The sequence below is a fragment of the Molossus molossus genome, unplaced genomic scaffold (assembly GCF_014108415.1).
Source record: "Molossus molossus isolate mMolMol1 unplaced genomic scaffold, mMolMol1.p scaffold_m16_p_12, whole genome shotgun sequence".
Lineage (NCBI taxonomy): Eukaryota > Metazoa > Chordata > Mammalia > Chiroptera > Molossidae > Molossus > Molossus molossus.
The window spans coordinates 90,521,200-90,545,564 of NW_023425347.1; the positions used below are offsets into that span (position 1 = coordinate 90,521,200).

General features: G+C 55.3%; 1 protein-coding gene across 5 annotated transcripts in view; it reads left to right on the plus strand.

Annotated features, from left to right (window-relative positions):
• The window catches only part of LOC118626996 (RAP1 GTPase activating protein), a 65,062-nt gene that overhangs the window by 17,338 nt on the left and 23,359 nt on the right, over positions 1-24,365 (plus strand). For 3 of the 5 annotated variants that reach the window (XR_004958990.1, XM_036257080.1, XM_036257081.1), the window contains exons 2-3: positions 290-325; positions 20,303-20,396. The gene's annotated coding sequence lies outside the window, so the exon portion shown is untranslated. Of the gene's footprint in view, positions 1-289; positions 326-20,302; positions 20,397-24,365 lie in introns of those variants that run through there. The other 2 variants (XR_004958988.1, XR_004958989.1) reach the window with 1 other exon arrangement.

The window sequence follows — 24,365 nt, forward strand, 5'->3', positions numbered from 1 at the left end:
TCCACTCCACCTGTTCCAGGACCACCCCTCTGCCACCCTATAGCCTGGTCCCAGACCCCTGCTCCCTACCCCCACACCTCCAATCCTGCTTCTGTTCCTTCCTTCTTTACCCCACACTTTCCCATGTCCCTCATCTTACAGGGCTCCCGCAGCCTATGGGGGATGGTGACAATTCATGGAGCACCTCCTCCAGGCTCCTCTGGGGGGTGGGAGCAGAGCTGGCCTGGTGTGCTGGGCTGGGTAAGAAGGGGCTGTCCCCTCACCTGTTGCTCCTCTTGTTGTGTTTCAGGGTGGACAAGTCCTTCACTCCTCGCTTGAGTGTGTGGTAAGTACTGGGGCTGGGCTGCTTGGCTGGACCCTGAGACACTCTCAAACCACTACCGCCCCCTATAATGCCATACCAGACCCCACCAGCCCTCCAACCATCCTCTCCAGGCAGTGGGTGGGCAGACCTTACCAGCTCTGTCCCCACAAATTCTCCCCTAACAGTTCCTTCTAGAGCTCTCTGCCTTGGAGTCAGGCGAGTCAGGTTACATGTCAGCTCTGCCACTGCCTGTGTGACCTTCAGCATCTGCTGACCTCTCTGAGACTCAGTGTTCTCATCTGTGAAATGGGAATGGAAATGCCTATTTCAGACTGTAAGTTGTGGAAACCAAACCAAACAGGTCATGGCATACTGTAGGCCGTCACTGAAAGGGTTTCCTTCCTTTTTCATTTCTCTGTTTCTTCCCACCGCATGGTGGCTCCTAGCTGGGCGGGGGGTGCCCTTAGCCTTTTCACTGACCCCCAAACCCTCTAGTTCCACTCCCTACTTAGTCTCAGAATCCTCTCCTCCAGCCCATTTCCTAAGTGTGAGGCTGCCCTGTCTTTGGAGGAGGAGGGAAGGAGGCGGCTGTGCCTGCAGCTTCCCCAACACTGAGAGCGGTGGGTGGAGGTGCAGCCTCACCTCGGGATTTACCAGCACCCCCAGGGCTCCAGCAGGCGAGTGCTTCCTAGCTTCCCTGGCACCGCATCACATGGCCCCGGTCGGCTGCTCCTGCTGCCACTTCGACTCCAGCAGAAGAGCCCCCAAGGGCTCTGGCTCCTGCTTCCTGCCCCTGCTGAGGGCTTCCCAGGGCCCCCAGGCCCTGCAGGGTCCCCCAGCTGCTGGACGACTCCTCTCTGGCACTGTTGCCCCCAGGAAGCCACATCTTTGGTGGGAGGCACAGGGGGTATCCAGGCTGCACTCCAGGGTCCGCCCTTTTATTCTCCTTTGATGCTCTCTGTGTAACCCGGGGCCAGTTACCTCCCTCTCTGGGCTTAGGTCCTGCTGCTATGCCCTGTCAGTTTGAGCCTCTGTTCCGTGTAAGATGGTGTTCAAAGCCCAGAGCAGAGGTCGTGTGAGCGGAGGTAGAGATGGAGGTGAGGAAGGCGGCATCTCTCTCTCATGGAGTTCATTAACAATATCCCAACAACTGCCATTTGTCAAGCACCTGCTGTGCACCAGGTACTGTTAGGTGCTTGAATGCATCATCTCACGTAATCTTTACCACATCCCCAAGTTAGGGACTCTTGTCTCTAATTACAGATGCACAGAGAGGGGACATGACTTCCCCAAGTTCACACAGCTAGTCACTGGCAGAGCTGGGATTTAAATCTTGATCTTCCAGACTCTGTAGAGCCCAGAATCCCACCCACTCTGTCCCAGGGCCTCCAGGCCACAGGGCGAGCCTGAGTGAAGGATGCACTTGAGGGAACACCTGAAGAAGGAGTGGTGACCCAGAAAGCCCACTCTGGGGAGCCCTGAAGGAAGGGTCAGAGATGAGGGCCCAGGACCGATAAGTAACTAACCTGCGCTGTGATGTTGGGCAAGTCCCTTTTCCTCTCTGGGCCCCCGTCCACACCTACAAAGAGTCTGAAATCACCAGGGCTTACCCATTACCCACAATGCCTTGCCCCTTGCCCTCTTGCTGGAGCTGCTGTCCAAGGTACTAACCCCTAGGCCCTCCCTTCCCTCTCTCTCCCCTCCACTTCTGGAAGCCAGTTTCTTAGCTCCCAGCCTGTGCCTGGCAAATTATTAGTGTAAAATGGAAATGATTTGGACTACTCATTATGATTTCTTGGCATTCAAGGCCTGTTTCCGCCCCCCTTTCCAGCCTGGGACTCTCTTCTCCCTTCCCTGCATTTCTGATCAATGGGACTGTGGCCCCTATGAGCACCACCTTCGTGCTCTTGCTCAAATTGTCCCCTCCCCTTGGTGTGCCCTCTTTTCCCATTTCCATGAGCCTTTGCCATGCCCCCAGCCCACCTTTACCACCACTTGTTGAATGTTTCTCTCCTGATCCCCGCACCCCCCCCCCCTTTATCTCCTTAGAACCCCGCCCCCTCCTGCGTATCGTGCCTGTAGAGCACACATTTGTGCTCTTTCCCGGGGTAGTGGGAGCAGCACGGCTTTCGGAGTCTGATTGACATGATTGGAATCTGCCTCTGCCACATACTAGTGGTGTGACCTTGGGCAGGTCACTTCCCCTCTCTGAGCCACTTCATGCTCAACAAGTGTTTGTTGAATTGGATCGTTCAGTGAGCTGGCCTCAGTTGAGTTGAGCGTGTCTATGTTACAGTGCAGAGCAGGGCAGGCTCTGTGGTTCTAGAAGGCAGGGGTTGCTTAAGTTACTTTTGACTTAGGTCCACTTTTCAGCACTAGTCCCATAAAAGCTGGGCTGTACTGTTTTGATCTCTCCATCTTCCACGCAGTCCCAGTAAATGCTTAATGAATGTTTGTGGAACTGAACTGAAAGTGTCCAAAGAGTGGGACAGGTTAAACTTTGTCAAGTAAGCTGGGAGGGCTCCCTGGAGGAGGTGTGGTTTCCTCCCATCTCTTTTAAAAAGGGATGGAGAGATGAGGGCTTGGATCAGAGGGGCAGTGAGGGCTGGCAGAGGCCAGATTTGATCATGACTGGATTCCTTTACCCGACCCCCTGCACCTCATCAGCAGGTTATTTGCAGCGAAGGAGCTCAGAACAAGTGTGCAGATGTCAGAGGAATGAGGTGTGAGGCCCAGTGTGAGAATTAGGAGCCAGTGGGACTGTAGGTGACTCTGGTTCTGCAACCCTAATAGGGGCTGGACATTTTTTTCTTTTTTACTGAATTTATTGTGGTGACATTGGTTAATAAGGGAGCTGAACTTTAAGGTGGATTCAAATGGTGGGAAGGAGTGTTGCCATGGTGAGGGAACGGCTAGGCGCAGTTGTTCAGGGGAGGGGGGTTCTGGAAATACCCTGGGAAGAGGAGAGTCAACTTTGACCTTAAAACTGGGAGCCTGGCCCTGGCCGGTTTGGCTCAGCAGTTAGAGTGTTGGCCTGCGGACCAGAGAGGCCAGGGTTCGGTTCCCACTAAGGGCACGTACCTCTGTTGCAGTTTGTCCCCGACCCTGGTTGGGTCGTGTGGGTGGCAACCACTCAATGTGTCTCTCACGTTGATGTTTCTCTCTCTCTCTTTCTCCCTCCCTCTCTATCTCAGGATAAATGCAAAAAACAAAATTCCTCAGGTGAAGATAAAAAAAAAAAAATTAAAACTGGGAGCCTGGGAGGAGGAGGCCGGAGCCAGCAGAGATTAAGTGCCAACAGTGTGCTGGGCATTTTACTACGGTTGTCTCATTAAGTCGTGCTGACAGTCCTGCAAGTTGGCCTTTGTGTCTTCATTTTAGAAGCAAAAAACCAAGACTGAGAATGGTGAAGGCTCTGGCCCAAAGTCACCGAGGTGATGAGGGCTGGATGTGAACCCAGATTTTTCTCTTGCCAAGGAAGTGACCTTGGCCGGAGATGAGGAAGCCACAGACATGAGGAAATTCCTGGTTAAGCGGGGGGTGGGGGGGGGGTGAGATGGCCCTGAATACCTCCCAGCAGTAGTCACTACCCAGCCCCACTGGGAGGCCCATCTGGTCACTGAGATGTGTCCCTTCACAGTAATGGGATCCATTACTCCCATACATGAAGCATTTCCTGGGTCTCAGGCCTTGGGCTGAGCACTTCATCTGAATTATTTCATCCCATCCTTAAACAGCTTTAAAAAGTAGATAGTATTACTATTTATTGTCTCCATTTTACAAATGAGGAAACTGAGGCTCAGGGAAGGGGCCTGCCTTGCCCAGGACACACAGTCCATGAATGGTGACCCAAGACTGGCGGGGCAGTCAGCCTGAGCCCACCTTTAACCCTTGCTCTCCTGGATGTTGCCTATGCTGAGTAAGGGGGCTTGGCTGGGCAGCCCCTGTCCTCGGGGGGCTTCTCTCTAGTCACCGAGCCGGAGGCCCTGGAGTGTGTTGGCCACTGTAGGAAGCACGAGGCTGGCCTCATTAGTGGCTCGGAAATGCCAGGCAGGCACAGCCCGCTGGGCCTCCTCATCTATTATGTATCTGGTGGGCCGGCCCCTGGCGGGTAGCTGGAGAGCACAGGATGAGGGAGCTAGCAGCTGCTTCCGGAGCCACACCTGCCACCATACCTCTGGCAGGGATCCCCCAAGGCGAATGCCAAGGCAGCTCCTGCCTCATCCCCTTGGCCCAGCTGGAGTAAGGGGGTTCCACTGGGGTTAGAGGCATGGATGCTGGTTCCCACCTCATTAGCCTGCCTGTTCCAGCAACCAGTTCTAAGAGAGTCTGGGACCTTGATTGAGCTGGGGGTCATTTGGGACTAGGGTGGGCACAGGTGGGCTGAAACAGAATCTTAAGTGCACAGCCTCCTGCCTGCACGGCACCTCAGAGTAATAGTCACGGTCATTAGTTCATCATTCATTCATTCAGCCACAGTGATTACTGAGCACCTGCTGTGTGCCAGGCACAGTTCTAGGGTCTGTGGATCCAGTGGAAAATAAGGCAGGCCCAGCCCCCATCTTCAGAGAGCTTGGTTGGGCCAGCACTTCATGTCTTTGAGCCTCAGTGTCCTCATCTACAAAATGGGGAGTAGGACAGATGGTCTATAAATAGGCAAGAAAACCAACTGTGGTGGTTGTGCTGAATTGTAAAGCAGGGGTACACACTAAGAAGAGTTGATCCTTACCTAGAGCTTACTGTGTGCTGGGCTGTGTTCCAAAGCACTTTCATGCATTGATGGACTTAACCCTCACAACCACCTCATGAGACAGGTACTGTCATCCCTGGTTGGGGCTAAGGAAACAAAGCCATGGAGGGGTTATGTAATCTGTTTAAGTCTTGGTAAGGCTGAGATTCGAGCTTAAGCAACTAGCTCCAGTTTGCACATTACCCTAAGCTATAGGGATGGAGGATGACGGAGGAAGTCATAGAAGGAAGGCCTTTTTGAGGAGGTTGCATTTGAACCAAAACCTGATTAATAAGAGGAACTGGCTGTGGGAAGAGTTAGCAGGGGCAAGGAGGCAGTCCTGACAGAGGGGGAACAGCAGGTGCAAAGGCCCTGAGGCAGGAACAAGCTTAGTTTGTTCTGGGAGCAGGGAAGAGGCCAGTGTGGCTGAAGGGATGAGGTTGGGGGTGGGTTTGGAGAGAGGGGTAGGGCTAGGTTGATCAGGGTCTTGCATGCAGAGTAAGAGTTTGTATTTAATGTCAGTATAACCTGCTCTGGCTGGTGTTGCTCAGTGGTTAGAGTGTCGGCCCACAGACTAAATGGTTGTGGGTTTGATTCCCAGTCAAGGGCATGGACCTGGGTTGCAGGTTTGATGCCCAGCTCTCGTCAGGATGTGTGCAGGGGGCATCTAATCGATGTGTCTCTCTCACATTGATGTCTCTCTCTTCTCTGTGTCTTCTACTCTCTCTAAAAAAAAATCAATGGAAAAAATATCCTCGGGTGAGGCTTAAAAAATAAAAATAAATAATGTCAGTAACTGACATGCAGAACCACTGAGTCTCAGGCTCTTGGCTTTATAAATGTTAAACTCAGAGGATTTGGACCTCCTAGATTCTTCGGAGATGGAAGAGACATTTGCAGTACCCTCCTAGGGCCTCCCACTTAGCAAGGAACCCCTCCTTTGGGGCATGACCCTTTGAGTATTGGAAGAAGCCTTTGGGGGTCTCCTGAGAAATATGCACCTTTATTTTCAGTGACTTCATGGACCTCTTGAAAACCATCACCCCTGGTTGAGACCATCATGACCTCTTAGCAGCTCCTTGACTAGCCCTTCCTTGCTTAAAAGTAGTCCATTCCATTGCTGGGCAGCTCGGATGGAGATATAAAGTTCTTCCTTATGTAGAACCAGCTGCCTGAACCTAGATGCACCCCCCGGGTCTCCTGTCCCCCACAGTGTCTCTGCATTGAGATAAGGATGGGGATCACATAGTATCTCCCCGTCTGCCCTTTCTGGTCTAAATGGTCACTGCTCTCATTTTCATCCTCTGTGCAGCTCCTGCAGGCCTTAAGGCCCCTTTACGTGTCCCTCTCCATCTTCCTAAGGGGCCGGGAGGTGGCCCCTTCTGCCAAAGGCTGCCTCTTTGATGGAGGGACTCCTGGGAGAGACCAGAGAGACCCCCTCTTCCAGGAGAACACCCCTCTAGCCTAAGGAGACAAGAGAAGATCCTCTCCAGAAGGGCTTTGGTCCTGGGACTGCCACTATTTCCTGTGTGATCTGGGGGGTGAATGCCCATCTCTGGGCAGTTTCCCTGTGCCCGCCTTTGGCACAATGAAGAGGCCTAGGTGGTCCTCAAGGTCTCTCGCGGCTCTGAGGTTCCCGCCAGGTGGCCCCGCTTGCTTCCACATCCCGGCGGTGCTCAGGCGCAGGTCCCTCTGCGTGGGTGATGCGTAGACAGATGTGGGCTCTGTCTCCAGGCAGACCTGAGTTCACATACCAGCTTCAGTTTTCCTGACTTTCAGTCAGTCCAGCGCTGTGTACAGGGTCGGTTAACTTCTCTGGGTCCTGGCCTCTTCACCTGTAGAATGAGGGCAGTAGTAGCACCAGCCTCGCAGATTGCCGTGGGGCTTAAAGGAAGTCATTTGCACCAAGACTAAACCCAGGGTCTGACACCGAGCGATGCCAGCGAGCACAGTTATTGCCGTGTCCCCTGTGTGCTGGGCCCTGTGACGGAGACGGCATTGCTCAGGGTGTGGATGCTGCCCCCTGGAAGCTCACCCCTGCTGGAGGTGAGACTGCTTCCACATGAGCATGCGTTCTGGCCTTGGCCACTGACCTTGACACTGGTCCTCAGAACACCAGCTTTGCAGCCAGACGGGCTGTGCCGAGTCCTGGCTGGGTGACCTTGGGCAGTACCGCCCCTGGCTGAGTGGTGGCAGTGGTTTCTTCCTTTGTGCAGCGGGGGTGTTAGTAGTCCCAACCCTGGGGTGAGTGAGAGGAGAGAGGAGGTACTGTTGAAGGGCTGGCCTAGCCCGGCCGCTGTGGCTCAGTGGTTGAGCGCCGAGCCACGGGTCGAGGTACATGCCCTGGCTGTGGGCTCGATCCCCAGTTGGGGGTGAGCAGGAGGCAGCTGATCAATGTTTCTATCTCTCCCTCCCGCTCTAAAAATCAATGAAAACATATTTAAAAATAATAAAATGAAGGGCTGGCCTAGCGTAACAGGGCAGCTGTTTCAGACCGTGTGCCGCAGGAGGAAGGAGCGCTTTGGGCTCAGGGGCTGGGAGAAGCATTGCTCTCTGAGACTCATCTTCCTGCCACTAAAATGGGACGATTGGCCACAGAACAGTCTGGTGTGTTAGGGTCCAGTGGGGTCAGATGGTTTCTAATCTTGGCCTGGTCTGTTTGCTGTGTGAGCTTGGACCAGAGGGTTACCCTCTCTGAACCTCAGTTTCCACACCTGTAAACAGGGACGATATTTACCTCACAGGATTCTTTCGAGGCTTCTGTGAGCCATTTGTTCATTCAATACGTATTTATCGTGTTCCGACCATGTGCCTGGTAGTGTCTAGGAGCTGGAGACGCTGCAGTGAATCTGGGGGACGCGGCCCTGGCCCACGCCGGTTACCTTCCAGTGCGAGGGGCAGTTGCCGAACAAGCTACCAGATGATAAGGTCGTTCCGGGTGGGGACTGGGAGTGAGTGGCGGGTGGGTGGGAAGGGCCCGCCTCTGCACAGGTGTCGCTCTGAGGCCGGGGTGGGAAGGAGCTGGCTGTGGGAAGGGTGGGAGGGCGGAGGAGGTAGGATCAAGGTTCTTTTCTCCCACCCCAATTCTGGAACATCCCAGATCATCTCTTGGCAGCTGGAGGACGTGGCCGAGCAGGCAGGGAGGTTGGGGGCCCACCTTCCCTCAGATTGAGAACTGCTGCTCGTGAGACAGGCCGGGGTGGGGCATGGTGTCCGGCATGCAAGCCCAGGCTTGGGTCAGCTCGGGTGAGGTGGGATGCGCAGGTAGAAGGTGGACCTCTGAGCTGGTGGGGGTGGGGCCCACTTCAGGGCATAGGCGGGGCAGCCTGGCACCCACCTGGCTGACCCCACCTCCCAGAAGCATCTGGGGTCTGGCATGGAGACCCTGGGCCTGGCTGTTTTCGGAAGGGCTTAGGGGAAGGGGCGAGGGAACTGCTGCCTGCTTCCCCTGTGACCCCAGCCACCCGGGCATCGGCCGCAGAATGTATCAGCCTGTCCCAGCTCTGGCCCTTCCACAGCACCAGAAGTTCTTGAGATGACCCCGTGTACACCGCCCCTCACTCACACACACACACTTTCCCTACTCACACTCATAGACGCAACTGTCGACTGAACAGCTTTGTCACAAACATGGAGTTATGTACGTGCACAGCAGACCAGGACAGCATCGGCGTGTGCCAGGCCCCCTGACAGACCTGGTCCTACCCGAGGAAGCTCCCTTTCTAGTGGGAGAGCCTTTTAGTGATCTCATGCTCCTGCACCAGGACATTGCCAACCCCAGCTGACAGGTCTGCGATGGCCCAACGCAGGCTTTGGGAGCGCGGCCCAGGCTAGGGAGGGGGCTCCAGAAAGACTGGCTAAGAGTGTAGCACGGGCGGGGTGACGGGGAGTAGCACGTGTGGTGTGATGGGAGGCCGGGGCGCGTGTGACAGGGAATAGCACATGGGTGTGACGGGAGGCCGGGGCGCGTGTGACAGGGAGTAGCACATGGGTGTGATGGGAGGCCGGGGCGCGTGTGACAGGGAGTAGCACATGTGGTGTGACAGGGAATAGCACATGGGTGTGACAGGAGGCCAGGGAGCGTGTCATGTGGCAGGTAGAGGGGCCAGTGTGCGCAGAGGCCGGGAGGAAGGACGGACACGCAGGGCCTCGTGTCCACGTGAGGCAGTGTCTCCATCCTGTGCGCAGTGGGAAGCCACTGGGGGCTTTTAGGCAGGTAGACAACGTGGTAGGTAACACATGCTCATGCACAAACCCACGCATGCCTCAGACACGAGCACTTTCTCTCCCACCCACATTTTACGTTCCTGCCAGGCCTTCCCTCTACATCCTCACCCACGGAGTCACACGCCTCTCTCACCACCAGGCCGAGCTGCAGAAAACCCGGTGCTGGCTGCCAGCAAACGTGGCAGACGCTTGCCCCGCCCGCCTGCTGGATCTGCAGGGCAGGCCCTGCTCCACCCGAGCGACCTTTGCCCACTCACATTTGCACAGAGGTGCACGTGCCTCCCGGGCACACGTGTGGGATCATAACACGCCCTGCACGTGGAAGGCAGCTTCTAGCTCAGGCAGTACGTTTTAAAAAATAGGGTTTTATTGATTTTTTAGTGCGAGAGGAAGGGAGGGAGAGATAGAAACATGGATGTGAGAGAAACATCTATTAGCTGCCTCCTGCACGCCCCCCACTGGGGATCAGGCCCGCAACCAGGGCATGTGCCCTGACTGGGAATCGAACTGGGACCTCTCAGTCCATGGGACGATGCTCAACCACTGAGCCACACCGACCGGGATCAGGGAGTACTTTCACATGCATTATCTCATTGAATTCTCCCAGCAACTCTGCAGAGAAGAATCATCACCACCATTTTACAGTGAGCAACAGAGGCTCAGAGAGGTGCAGTGATGCCCCAGTCCACACAGCTAGAGCCTGAATTTGAACTCAGGTCCATCTGACTTCTGTATCTGTTCACCAGCCCATCCGGACTCAGGCACCTTCAACTGTGCACGCCGTTTTTCCAGGCTGTCACTGAGAAGGTGGCAAGTGACCTTCAATGCCAAATGTCCCAGAGACAGGTTGATCAACATGGAAAGTTATTTGGAGTCCCAGCCCGTGCCCACCTGCCTAGTGACCCTGTGGCCTTGGGGGAGAGTGCCAGGGGTGGGGCTGGGCACCTGCCAGCCTACCAGCCTGGAGCAGCTCAGGGCATGGAGCCCAAGCCAGGAGCAGAGCCTGCATTTGCATTTACAAATGAGGCAGACAGCACTGGCCTGCTCATGCTAACCTCAGCTGGCCTGGCTCCCAGGATGTGACAGCTGAGGTCCCAGGGCACAGCTCTGCCCAGCGACCAGGCTGCTTCTCTCCTGCCTTCTCTCTTCCCTGACCCTCAGAGCATGTCACCAGATGCCTGATGTAGGAGAAAGAGTGTGAGCTTCAGGGCCAGCCAGACTGGGGTCACAGCCCAGCTCTGACACCCTGGGCTGGGACTTTGGCCCCATTGTTTAGCCTTCCTCAGTGTCAGCTTCTCCTCCTTGGAATAGTGAGGGAAGAATATCTCCTTCCCAAGATGATTGAAAAAGGTTAAAGGGTCAGGTACTCAGAGAGCTGACTCATAGGAAATGTTCACTTTTAAGAAATCTTTTATTTTTTCCTGATTACAAAAATAAGAAGTGCTCATTGTAAAAATTCAAACAATGCGGAAAAATATGTCCTGTAGGAGGTACAAGTTCCTCGTGGTCCTGCGTCCTAGGGGTTAGCCATGGGAACTCTTACGTGCAATTTTAAGTATTTGTAAGATTTTTGTTGTACAACATGCTTTTCTCACTTAACCATTATGTCTCGACCCCTTTTTCTGTCGGGACTAGAGACCTTCTTTGTCATCACTGCATGGTAGTTCCTGGTTTGCATGCCCCTCGATGTATTTAACCAGCCTCCTTCGAATGAATGTTGGGGGGTAGCGTCCAGGTTTGACTACTGCATACCCTGCTGCAATGAATGTTCTTTGTCCGTATATTTTTGTGCATCTGTGTAAGTATTTCTGGAGGATGAATCTTTAGGAGTGGAGTTGCTGGGCCTGTGCACATTTCCGTCTTTACCAGGGGTGGCCAAACAACCCCGCAGAGAAGAGGTAGCAGTCTGTGTGCCCGCCAACCCGGGAAAGTCTGTTTCCTCAAAATAGCGGGAACCATTCACTGCCTTTGTCCTCAGCCACAGGGGCCCCAGAGTCATCAAGAGGCATAGATTCCAGATGTGGGAGGCTCCTGGGAGGTCATCTAGTCAAGCCCATGCTTCCTTTACTCCTGTTCCTACACCTTGGTACCTCCCTCTCTGCGTCCCAAGAGGCTCTGCCTGCCTTTGATGGCAGGGAACTCAGTCCCTGACACGGCTGGTGGTTTTACTCGTGGGCAGCCCTGTCACACTGATCCTGGTGTTGCACTCTAGTCCGCCTCCTCCCAACTTTGATCCGGGAATCCTGCCTCACTCCTTAGCAGCCTGCGGAGAAGGAAAGAAGGAAGAGAGAAGGGAAGGCCAGGAAATGCTCATGCTTAATGTTTATATACTGTATACATATTAACTCATTTAGTTCTCATGGCAACCCTTGGAGGCAGGCACTGCTATCCCACTTTATAGATGAGGACACTGAGGCTCAGAGATGTTAAGTAACTTGCCCAAGGCCACACAGCTGCTGGATAGCAGAGCTAGGATACCAGCCTAGGCAGTCTGGCTCCAGAGCCCACACCTCTGATATTTTACCACTCCAGGCAGGAGCCTATAATTTATTGAACACCTACTGTATACTGTCATGTGCCACTTAACAACAGGGATACATACGTTCTGAGAAATGCATCGTTTAGGTGACTTCGTCATTGTGCAAACATCAGGGAGTGCACTTTCACAGACCTCGATGGTACAGCCTGCTCCCCACCCAGGCTCTGTGGTCTAGCCTGTTCCTGGGCTACACATCTGTACAGCATGTCCCTGCACTGAACACTGTAGGCAATTGTAGCACAATGGTAAGTATTTGTGTATCTTACTATATTTAAACATAGAAAAGGTACAGGAAAAATACAGTATAAAAGATAGACAGTGACACTTGTGCAGCACTGACTGTGAATGCGCTTTCAGGACTGGAAGCTGCTCTGGCGAGTCAGCAAGTGAAGACCTCGGGCACTCCTGGCCAGCCCCGCAGACTTCTAAACACTGGACAATCAGGCTACCCTACGTTTTTAAAGCAACAGGAGATTAAATCAAGCGCAAGAGAAAATGACAAATCAAGAGACATAGTGCCCTGGCCGATTTGGCTCAGCAGTTAGAGCATCAACCCACAGGCCAAAGAGTCTCGGGTTCGATTCTGGTCAAGGGCACGTGCCTTGGTTGCGGTTTGTCCCCAGCCCTGGTTGGGGTTGTGTGGGAGGCAGCCAAATGATGTGTCTCTCTTATGTCAATGTCTCTCTCTCTCTCTCCCCCACTCCCACTCTATCTGAAGATATTTGAAAAAGAATGTCCTTGGGTGAGGATTAAAAAAAAGAGACGTGGTAAACACAAGGTGTGCGAGGCTGCTGTTAGCATAACAGCACTCTGTTTTACAGCAAACTTTCTTTTATGTAACTAGGAAGAGGACACTGTAAAACAGTGATGAAAAGTACAGTGTAGTAAATACATAACGCAGCGACATAGTTGTTTATTACCATTATCCACGACTATGCGCTGTACATAATTGTATGTGCTATCCTTCTATACGACTGGCAGGACAGAAGGTTTGTTTACACCAGCATCACCACAAATATGTGAGTAATGTGTTGTGCAACACTGGCGACGGCTGCAGTCACTAGGCGATAGGGACTCTCAGCTCCATCATAATGTTATGGGGCCACCGTCAGGGGCCGAAACGTCATTGTGTAGCACATGACTGTACTCGGCTCTAGGCTAGACAGATTGTACATCTAATATCTAATTTGTTTTACACAACAACCCTGCAAAGTAGGTGTTACTATGCCATTTTGCAGATGAGGAAGCCGAGGCTCAGAAAAGAGAGGCAGCTTGGAGGAGCCTGAGGCCCCCTCCACAGCCCTCCAGGGTTCCAGTTTCAGCCGATCTTTGCGGGGCTCAGCTCCCAGTTTCTCATCCTGCCATTCACCCTCCTGCAGGATGTCTAAGCCAGACCTCAGCGTCATCTACTTTAAGTCCCAGTTTCCAGTGGAAGCTGTTTGAAGAGGTTATGGTGACTGAATCTTGAACACAGCGATTTTGAGACAGAGCAGGGCTTTTCCCTGCATCTTTGGTTAAGAGTTGGTGACCTTGTCCCTCTCCACGGGAGTTTCCGCTTGTCCTGGCAGGAACTGCTGCTCACCAGCCTGGCCTGGGCCCATGAGGTGGCAATCCCACTGGCTCGGGAGGGAGAGGGATGGATTAAACAAGGCCTCAGCATTGGAGGGTTCTGTGTCTGTGCAGTGAGGCCCAAGAAGTGCCAAGAAGAGCTGGAGAAGTTTGGGGTGGTGCCACTGGGGCTTTGCTTTGGGGGGGCGAGGCCTGGCTCACCCGTCTGCAATGCCGACACCCAGCCCCATTGTCCAGCCCAGAGCAGGCGTCAGGGCCTGTGTCCTGAATGCGTGACTGAGCGTAGGAATGAAGGGCACTTGGGGGAGTGGGTGGGTGATGGAGTGAGGGAAGGAATGCATGGAGTTCAGAGGAGGGAGACCACTGGCTGCGGAGGTGGAGGAAGGACAATAGGTTAATGAGGGAGGTGGGGCTGGAAGACTGTGGCCGTCTGGCCCCAGCCGGGAATGCTGGGAAGGTCCTTTGGCATGGGCCCTGGGGTGGGCAGCGTGCTGGGAAGGTCCGTCCTTTGGCATGGGCCCTGGGGTGGGCAGCGTGTTCCAGGCCCACCGCTGGGAGTTGTCCTGCGTTGATGGGGGTAGAGCAGCTGGGTCTGAGCTTTGGGTGTGCTACCTGGGCCCAGTCACCCAGCTTGTTTTCTTCCGTGTGGAATGGAGAGAACGTACCTGACAGGTTCCCTGGGGGGCTGTGGGGGTCTGGAGGGAAGGCATTGTGTGACCTGTGGAGTGCCAGGCTGAGTGAAGAGATGTGGTCCGGGCAGAGGCCCCGTGGCTAGGTCACCTCAGTGTCACTCCTCCCCCTGTCCCCTGGGAGGCAGGGAGGGTCAGGCTGTGCCGCAGCAGGCCACCTGGGCAGGCAGCAGGTGGATGGGAGGCCCGGTCCCCAGGTGCTGTGTCCCGGGTGGGGGCCAGTCCCATGACCTCCTTTCAGGACTGCCAACCTGTTGTTTGCTCAGGAGGCCACTGCCTGGCCCAGCTCCGGGATCCGGGTGTCTCGGCACACAGCCAGCTCGGGGTGAGGGTGGGGGCCCCATGTGCCACCTTCCAGCTCACCCCTGTGCCCAGCCTGGAGCCTGAGGCCCTGTCCTCCACCCTCAGGGGTCCTGCCAGCTCTACCCCTCGATGACTGCGCCTCCACTTCCTTATCCCTGAAGTGGGGTGAAGGAAACGGGCTCTCAGTCGGGTTACCACAGTGCTTGGCTCCTCCCGCCACCACGCTGCCCCTTCGGTCCTGGCAGAGGTCAAAGGTGCCTGGGAGACAGAGCCAGGGGAGGCCATGTCCGTGGCCAGGGAGGAGGGGGCCACGTTCCCTGGGCCTAGCTTCAAAAATTCACTCACCGGGCTGCCCCTGGCCACCTTCCCTGGCACCTTGGCAGGGTCAGGGGCAAGCAGGGGGAGGTGCCCGAAGGTGAGGCTCGGAGACAATGGGCCTCTGTGGCCCCCGGGAGGGCAGTTCCAGGCCGCCTCCAGACTCTGGTTTCAGATTAGACTTTTCTCAGACCTGATGCCATGACTGGGAGACACGGAGCTCCAAGCCCCATCCACGGGAGCTGCTGTCAGGGTTAGGGTCTCCAGGAGTAGCCCTCTGCACCCTCGTCTCACTTTGAGGTCTCCCACCTCCCCTCTCCCTCCCCCTCCGCGAATCACCAGGTTGGTAGAACCAGCTGGTCTCATGGACCTCTGGTGATGAGCGCCGGGCTGGTCTGCACCCCGCAGGCCTCTGTCCTGGGCTAGTCCCCCCAAATCCTTCTCAGCCCTATGTTCACGGGCTGGCTGAGCCCCTCCTCTGCCCCCAACCACCCACATCTCGTTTCCCAAATCGCGTGTGTGCTGCCCAGCACCTGTCCAGCTCCCTGCTCGCCATCACAGGCTTCCCGCCTCAGTGGTCATATGTCACCTGCTCTGGCCACCAGTTTCACCTGTTTAAACAGAATTTTCAGGCATGAATAGGTCACCAGGCAGCAAAGGAGGACAAGGAGCCCCGGCAGAGGCTCAGCAGTGTGCAACAGCGAGCCTTGTTGGTAGAACTGCCTGCAGCCCAGCCAGCCTAGGACACGGCACCAGGGCAGGACAGAAAGGGCTGCATGCGCGTGGAGATGAGGCGGGAGAGGCAGACCCACCTGGGGACCTCCGTCCAGAGCAGCGATTTCTGGATGGGCAAAGGGCCAAGTTCTACCCCCAGGACAGTCCAGTCCCCCCTCCGGTGCCCAGAGAGGGTGGGGTTCTCCAGGAGAGTGGCTCATAATAATCACAGCGAGCACTTCTACAGCACTCTCTACGTAGGTACATTATCTCCAATTTTGCAGATGACAGGAAAAGACAGCACCTTCCCACCAACTCTCTAGCTACTTAACAGGTGGGAAGCAACCCAGGGAGACATCTGGTCACCTGTCCTCGGTCTCACCTATCTCTCCCACCATGTCTGGGTCTGACCTGCGTTTTGCGTGTGTGAGACCTCTCTGAGCTGCCCCAGTGTGGCATGTGGAGCCCTGGACTGATGGAAGGCCTGGGTTCTGGTCCCTGCCTTGCTGGGTGACCTCGAGGCGGTAGAGTAACCTCTCTGAGCCTCAGTTTACCCTTCTGGGAATTGGGGATTCTAGCCGACTGCCTTATCTCCGGATCCAGTTCCAATGAATCTCCCGGGTGAGCAGATAAAGAGGGCTTTTGCAAAGTACAAAGAGCTGTACTCACAGCGGTGAGATGATTATTGTTACTTCGATGTGGAGATAAGGGAGGGGGAGGTGCAGTGACAGTTGCCAAGAAACCCAGGAGCTGTCAGCAGCTTCCGGCCTGGCCCATCCCACTCAGGAGCCTGGCCACTGGGCCCGCCCCCACACCCCTGCTGCACCCTTTCCCTGGGAGAGATGGGTGTTCCGAGAGGGAAGGGAGCTGGGGCCAGCTGGCTGGTGGCCACGTACCTGCAGGGCCTGAAGGTGACCCAGGAATGTGTCTGGGTTGGCTCCAGGTTGACTCCAGCTTTCTCTGTGACCTTGAGCAAGTCACCTCCTCTCTGGCTACCTCCTTTTTCCTTGTCCAAGTGTCCTGTATCTGTAGGCAGGTGTCCAGGCCAAACAAGGCAGGATTAATGCTGGACCTGGGGAAGATGCTTGGCAACGGCTGCAGAGCCAGGACCTGCGAGGGGGAGGCCACTGGGGGCCAAGGCTAGGCAGCAGGACTGAGCCCCGGGGTGGAGAGCGGCTGTGATCTGGGTAGTAAAAGAGCTCTGGGCTGGAGTCACACCTTGACATGTCCCTTTCCTTGGTATGACCTTGGGCTTGTCACTTAACCTCTCTGAACCTCAGTTTTCCTATTTGGCCGTGCCCTGGCAGGGGAAGGCATGCCCCAGGCCCTTCCAGCTGCTCCAGGTGCAGGAATAAGGCAAAGCATTTTAAGCTGGGTCAGGCCGTAGCATCAGGAAGGTTGTGAGGGGAGTGGGGAGGGGCAGAGGCTTGGGGACCTCATATGAATGGAACGGTAGAGACCAGGAGGAGTCAGGGGTGGGACAGGAGGGAGAGGGGAGAGCAGGGAGGTTCAAGTTCATGAAGAGGGAGGAAAATGACCGAGCTGGGGGAGGTCTGTAGAGGCCAGAGGCAGAAGGGGAGGGAGAGAGGGGCTAGAAAGGTGGGGAAGAGATGGTGAGAGGTGAGGAAGGCTGAGAAGAGGAGGAGGAGGCTAGAGGGGTGGGGAGGGGCCGAGGAGCTCAATCTATTCATTCCCTCAAAAGTTATTTACTGAGCCCTGGTCGGTTTGCTCAGCGATTGGAGCGTCAGCCCGCGGACCAATGAGTCGAGGTTTTGATTCCGGTCAAGGGCACGGACCTCATTTGCGGTTTGTCCCTGGCCTTGGTCGGGTCGTGCAGGAGGCAACCAATCCATGTGTCTCTATCACATCGATGTTTTTCTCTCTCTCTCTCTCCCTCCCTCCCACTCTATCTGATAATAAGTGGGAAAATATCCTTAGGTGAAGAATAAAAAAAAAGTTATTTACTGAGAAATTGCTGTTTACTAAAAGGCAGTCTAGTGGAGCGTTAGGGCACAGCATCTAGACCTGGGTGGTCAGGGTTCAAATCCTCTGTATTTCATCTACACTTACTGTCAGCATGACCATGGACAAATTGCTTAACCTCTCTGTGTCTTAGCCCCTCCTCTGCAAGGTGAGGATTAGCTGAGCCACAGCGTGGAGCAGCTGAAGCCGAGCCTGCCCGCGTGCTCGGTCCGCGCCGGCTGCTGCTGTTCCGGTGACTGTCCCTCTCCAGTGTGCCGGCCGGTCCACAGCCCTGGCTGCCCGCCCTGAGACTTTCAGATCTGGGGCTCTGGACGGACAGTTCTGGGCTCAGACTCCTGCTCTGCCTCATGAACTGTGTGACCTTGGGCAAGTTAAATACCTTTGTGAGCCTGTTTCCTTGCATTTGGTACGTGTCTCCTGGGGGAGCGATGAGGATGAAACAGGGTCGTGCAAGGCACCAATCGGCTGTGCGTCTGCTCTTACTGCCTTTCCATCCCTCTGCAGGGATGATGGGAGTGGGCAGAGCCCAGATGCCTCTGTTCCCTGGGTTCCTTTCCTTCCCCTGCACTTTAGCGCCTCAGCATGACCTTTTAGGTGGAATTGCCTGGGGGAGGGGGGAGGGGAGCAGGGCCGGGCACTTCTTGTAAGGAACAGGACTCTGGCCAGCCAGGAGCTGGAGAGCTGAGGGCCTGGGGGCTGGGTCCTGGACGGAAGCCAGCACCCCCATGTCTTCAGAGGCCCTAGTTCTGTGCCAACATGAACAGTCCTGACTGGGATGGGCACCTGGCATGGGGAGACTGAAGCTGAGAAGGTTCTGGAAGGGGAGCATATTAGGGAGCTGCGGCCAGGCTGACCTGCAGTGACCACTGTGTGAGCCTGGGGGCGTGACAGGGGGACGACAGAAGGACAGCACCCACATAGCTCCATCATGGGCAGCAACCTCCACTGGGCAGCCAGGGCCACACCAGAACAGTGGTCCCTACCACCAAGGGGGCCCAGCCTCACCTGAGCTTCCACTCCAGGACTTCCTGGCCCTGGGCACCCTCTGCTCTCCATCCCACTGGCCCAGCCAGGGGCATGAGCTTTAAATTCTGGCTATGTCAGCCACTTGCTAGGGGAAGTGGCTTTACCTCTCAGCCTCATTTTCTCCCATCTGTAAAAAGGGGGATAAATAATGCCAACCTTCTAGCTCTGCGGTGAGGGTAAAACATGCTTGACACGGTTACAGCACACAGTAGGTCTCAACAGTCCCCATGGCAGCCACAGTAGAATTTGTCTGGACCATTTCTAATTTTTAGAGAGAGGGAGAGAGAGAAACATCAGTGAGAGAGAGAAACATCAGTCGGCTGCCTCCTGCACGTCCCCTACTGGGGATCAAGCCCACAACCTGGGCATGTGCCCTGACTGGGAATCCAGCCGGGACCTCTCAGTCCATGGGGCGACGCTCAACCACTGAGCCACTTCCGTAGGCCTCTCTCTAGCCTCTCGTTCCCCGTCTCTCCCCGCATCAGCACATCTTGCCATCTACAGGAACCTATGTTTAGGCTGCTTCCTTGCTCACAAACCTTCAGTACCTCCCTATGGCCAATCTTCATTGAGTCATTCACTATTCAACACATACTTAATGAGATCCTAACTTGGGGAGCCAGAGTTTACCATGCATGCATGAATATCAAAGAATTTATTGAGTGAATAACTAGTAGCTGCCCAGGCTCTATTGTTTTTTTTGGAAACTGAGGCTGAGAGGAGTGTGTCACTTATGGTCACACAGCAGTTAAGTGCCTGGGGATACCTCCCCCACACTGATGTCACAGGCTGGAAATGCCACCATCACCATATCCATCCTTCTGGGTCAAGACCCTCCTTTTACGATGCACCCCGGGAGGTGGAGAGGCATCTGCGGCAGGGCTGTGGAGCAGCTGGGCCGAGGGGAGACAGCAGGGGGCTGAGTTCCTTAGGGTCTCCTTCCTGGGCCAGTCCTGTAGGCTCATCCCCTCTTGGGGTGTGGCACCCCAGCTTCACCTGACTCAAGCAGCTGAGGCTCACCTGGCGGCCCGCATGATGCATCCTCTTGGTTGCTGGGACCGGGATGGGGATACAGCCATGTCAGGGTGGCCCTAGGCAGCCAGTGGAAGCCAGGCCTGCTCCCCAGCCCTGGGACCCCTGGGTTGCAGGAACCACTGCGCACTTCCTTTCCCTGACCCTGGAGGTGGCCTCCTCAGCAGGCTTTCTAGGGTGACACAGCTGACTTCACCCTTACCAGACCAGTTTCCTCAGGGAGGGGCATGGGTGTAGGCACAGAGTCTGGGCTTGCAGGTGGTTAGGCCTCAGATGCTGGCCCTGCTGCTGACCAGCTGTGTGACCTCTCATGCGTCTGGGTCCTTATCTGTCAAGTGGGAATAGCAGTGTGCTGAGCAGTCTGTGCCCTCGGGCCTGGAGAGTGGGGCTTGGCACAGGGCCTGGCACACAGTAGGCCCAATGAGTGTCAGATGCTGTTGCGTGACCTCTCAGCCCTAAGGCTGCTGTCTCCCTGAAGGCTCAGGGAGGGGTCCATAGAGACCGGAGAGCCCTGCTTAACCCTGCTTAAGCCAGGGCTCAGCCATCTACAGCACCCCTCACTGTCCCCTGCCTCAGTCTACCCATCTTCAGAATGGGCTGTGGACATCCTCTTGGCCGGAGCATGGGTAAGGGAGGCGGAATGGAGAACTTGGGGAGAGACCCTGTTCACATCTCTGCTCTCTGGGGGAGGAGAGCCGGTTTAGCAGCCCTGCTAAGAAGCTTCTCCTCTTCCTCCTCCTGGGGAACCCAGTACCCTCATGGAATCTGTCTCCCCTCACGTCCCCCAACTCTGAGGTTGCTTCTTCCTCCCGAAGTTTACAAATCTCCCAACTTGAGGCTCTCCCTGACCTCAGGCTCTTTTTCTCTTCCAGGAGGAGTGATGGGCAGAACCAGCGCTTCCCCCAGGCACTAGACCTGCCACGAGTGGACTTGGTCTCCCTACACACTACTTCACTCTACCCAAAGGTAAGTGCACCCCCACCCCTGGTCCGGAGACCCCCAGGGCTGAGAGATGCCTAAGAATGACTACTGGGCAAAGGTAAATGTTCAGGCTACCGGTCCTCACCCCTGGGTGGTCCTGGTAAAGCCTCAGAGGTTGAACAGGGGTCTGTAGCATGGCTGGGGGTGGGACAGAAAAGCTGGAAATAAACTGGCCCCAAGTATTCTTTTTTAAAAAAAAGATTTTAGAGAGAGGAAGGGAGAAAAAGAGAGAGAGAGAAACATGGATGTGAGAGAAAAACATCGATTGGTTGCCTCCCACACGCGCCCTGCCTGGGAATTGAACCCGCAACCTGGATATGTGCCCTGACCAGGAATCAAACCCACAACCCTTCGATGTACAAGATGACGCTCCACCCATCTGAGCCACACTGGCCAGGACCCAACTATTCTTCATTATCTTCATCATGAACATCACCATCAGTTTCCTCATCTATAAATTGGGTACAATGACAGTACCCACTTTACAGGGCTGTTGTGAGGATTAAATGGAAAAGTATAGATAAAGCATTCCATACACAAGACCTGGCACAGAGTAAAAGCCCTATAAATGAAGCTATTGTTGTTATCATCGAAATCAAATGTTCACTCAGTACCTGATTTGTATCAGACTTTGTGCTGGGTGCCAAGCAGCCAGAAATGAACTAGACGCAGATCCTGCCCTCAAGAAGCCAAAGCCCAGTTTAGAGAGAAATAATTAAACTTATGCAGTGTCAAATACTGGTAATAACGGTTAGCATTGACTGAGATTTACTGTGGACCACGTGGGTACTTAATGCTTTACATAGAGTATTTCATTTCATCCTCAAACTGTAAGTACTATGTGCTAGCTACTATCATTAGTCCCATTTTGCAGATGAGAAAATCAAGGCCCAGAGAGGTTAAGCTACTTGTTCAAAGACACACAGGTAGGCTGTCATGGGGTCAGGACTGGAACTCAGGCTGTCTGACCAGAGTGCGTGGTCTCGTGGCCTCTCTAATGCGAGGATCATAAGCCCTCGCTTTACAGTTTCTAAAGCACGTTCACAGACATCATGCCTCTTGGTCCTTTCATTAAACCTCAGGTGGTAGGCATTCTCCAGATGAGGAATCAGAAGCTCAGAGAGGTGAAGTGGTTTCCCAAGGTCACACAGCCAGGACATAGCAGAGGCAGGATCTGCCAAGCTCCTCTCCCAGCACTCTGGCCTGGAACAAGGGCCATGTTCTTCTAGGCTGGGAGGATAGACGGCCTTGTGGGGGCCACCACCACCAAGGGAGTCCCAAGTGGGGGTCCTGTGAACAGTGTCAGAGGACCCTCCCTGCTCTTTGGGCCTGGGCAGCAGCCCGAGGTGAGCTATGTGGGTCCTGGGGCTTGGCAGGAAGGAGTGACTCGATGGCAGCTGGGCCCGTGAGTGAGCATCTGGGAGGAGGCCTGGGTTCTCACCAACATCTGTGTGCCCTTGGACCATAGCTTCTCCTCCCTGGGCCTCAGTCTTTCCCTCCATCAGGAAAATGAGGGTTGGAACAGCCCCAAGAAGGCCTTAGGCTGGCCTTGGATTAGTTCCGAGATGCCTCCCCTTGGGTTTCCTGGCCTACAGCCAGTCTGTCTAGAAACCTCCTTTTGTGCCAGCACAGCCCAAATAGCAGGCTCCCAACAGCCGACCCCTACCCCAGAATCTTGATAGTCTGTGGTTCATCCTCCTTTGACAGGGGTGGAAACCAGGGTCCAGAGAGATTGAGGGATTCGTCTGGATCCCCCACAAACCAGTGGTGGCACTGAGGGAACCAGGCCTGTGACACATTGCCCACCCCTCCCCCACACCCCTAACTCTGCACACATTTATAATGTTGAGGATTCAATTTGAGGGGCAGGAAATCTCCCTGTGTCGGTGGGCAAATCTCTGCCCCTCTCTGGCCTTAGTTTCCTCACCTGTAAAATAGAGGTGACAATTCCTTCTCTATCCACTTTGCCAGCTTGCAATTGAGTGATGACCTTGCAAGTAACTGGAAAGTAGAAATCAAAAGCTGAACTATTATCAGCATTGTATGTTCCCAGGGTAGGACAGAACACACAGAAAGGACTCTCTTCATTGGGGAGCTACACTTGAGATGCCCAGGACCCTCCTACCCTGCCCCCTTATAGGGGGTCTCTTCACTCGGGGATTCAGAAATCTGCACAGATGTACGTACATAGCCTACTCACATTTATGTACAAGGACACAATCACATGTCTGCACATGTATTCAGAAACTTGCACATGTATGCATGCAAGCATGTACAGATACATGTACAAACATACATACCCACCATGTCCAGGCACACAGTCACTTCTGGTCTCAGTCACATATACACATATAGCTGCATGCACATGTGTGTACCCCCTCCACTCTGCCTGGCACACAGGCATCTCCGGTTATACGAGCAGGTCCTGCCTCTTCCCACTGTGGGAATGAATGTTTCTCTGGCTGCTTTTTGCTGGGTGCCCGGAAGCGCTCAGGCCTGGAAGTGCCTGCATAAATCAATATTTGCTGCTGTTAATTATTAAAAACAAAGCTACCCTGTGTCTGGTACACACATCTCTGGAGTTCCCGCCGGCTCCCCGGGCTCCAACCTGACCCAGGGCCAGGTCTGGGGGAAAGGAAGGCGCAGTGCCTTCCTTCCTGGAGCCCTTGGCCCTGGAGATGGAGGGTGGTGGGCAGCTACCAGCAGTCCCTTCAGGATGAAGAGAGGTTGGGCACTAAGCTGGTGGGCAGCCCTGCCCCTGCAGGGTCCAAAGCAGCTGGTGTTGACTTGGCCACAGCTTAGGAAGCAATTGCTGCTTTCCCAGCAACTTTTTGGGAAGGGGGTGCTGAGGCCCCAGCCCTGCTCCCACTGTACCATGGCAGGCACAATGCAGGGTCAGCTGGAAGGGCCTGCAGAGGCCTTATATTTTACAGATGGGAAAACTGATGGCAACAGAAATGGCAGGGACTCACTCAAGTTCACTCAGCAAGTTGTAGCAAGGCCACAGCTAGAACCCATATGTCCTGAAGTCTGCTCCACATGGTGGGGCCTTGGCAGCCCCTACCCAGGCACTGTGGTTGTCTGCTTCAGGGTCAGGGGCAATTAGGATGGAGGTGGGGTAGGCAGAGCCAGGTATGGCATGGGGCCTGGAGAAGGGAGAGAACAGGCCAGCCACTGTCAGGCATCGGGGGACAGGAGAGGAGGAAGGAGGGGAGGGCGGCTCCAGGCCTTTCCTTGGGTTCCTAGTTCTGCCTTTCCTAGCGGTGTGATCTTGGGCATATTTCACCTCTTGAAATCAGTTTTCTCTTCTGTAAAATGGGGATGATACTTGTATTTCCGGGGTTGTGAGGAGAGGATGAGATTTGCCAAGGGCCCAACATTAAGTAGGTGCTCAAGAAAAGTCCTCTGTCTCCAAGGTAACCCTCTTCTTATCCTGCCTGACTTCACTGCTGGTTCCAAGAACCCCGTCCCAGAGGCCCTGAGCCGTGGTACCCAAAGTCTAGGAAGATAGAGAAGGCGGTGGGGGGGCGCGCTACGGAGAGTGGGGGTGCCAGAGAACCCAGTGCGCTGAAATCTTCAAGCGCTCCAGCAAGTGCGCGCAGGCGCAGTGTCCGGGGAGCCGCGGGTCGGGCCGCTCCAGGGGGCGGGGTCTCCTGTGTCCCCGCCCCGGATCTCTGCAGCCCCGCCCCGGGCCCGCGCCGCCCGTACCTGGCGCCCCGCCCCCTCCGGGCCCGGCCGCCCGGCGAGCCCAGCGCAGGCAGCGCGCCGCCGGGAGCCGGAGCCGGAGTGCGGAGCTGGGCGCTGCGGGGCCCGGGCCGGGGCGCGCGCGGGCCGGAGCCGGCTGGACCAGCTGAAGTGCCACCGGGGCGGAGGCTGGAGCTGGGCCGGCCTTGGGATGGCGCAGCTGCGGTCCCTGGCGCCCCCCGGCCGTCCCCGAAGGGGCTCGCTGCCCGT